Source organism: Otolemur garnettii, unplaced genomic scaffold (assembly GCF_000181295.1).
Source record: "Otolemur garnettii isolate 467f Iridium unplaced genomic scaffold, OtoGar3 scaffold00005, whole genome shotgun sequence".
Lineage (NCBI taxonomy): Eukaryota > Metazoa > Chordata > Mammalia > Primates > Galagidae > Otolemur > Otolemur garnettii.
The window spans coordinates 24122232-24122685 of record NW_003852400.1 but is presented as its reverse complement, the minus strand read 5'-3'; positions in this window follow the sequence as shown (position 1 = coordinate 24122685).

Here is a 454-nt window from a genome sequence, read left to right as displayed (position 1 = left end):
AGACAAGAGGGAGCACATGCAAGTTTAAATTGCAACAAAAGAGACGAGGCAGAAGAAAACGAGCAAGAGGGACGGGGGTGATTATTCAAGCGGAATGATGAAAATATAAAACGAAAGCCACAGGAGTCTATTGAGGTTGAAGGGGGAAATGTGAAGGAACTAAATTAGTCACATAATGGGAAAGGGCCCCAATCCAGAGTTTGTAGCTTCTTTGGTACCCCCAGAAAAGCAAATTCACTTAATCTTCGATTAGCACCTCTAACCATAGTGGAATGACTGTGGATTTAACTTTAGATTGAACCTATAACTTCAAGAACAGTTTTTCTGGGGGCGGAGCCAAGATGGCGAACTGCAGCCAGCTTTTTACAGAAGCTCCCGTCCAGAAGGAGGCTGAAAGGACAGAACCTTAGCAAAGTAGCTGATGGTTTGGAGCAGAGACAAGAGAGAAGATTGA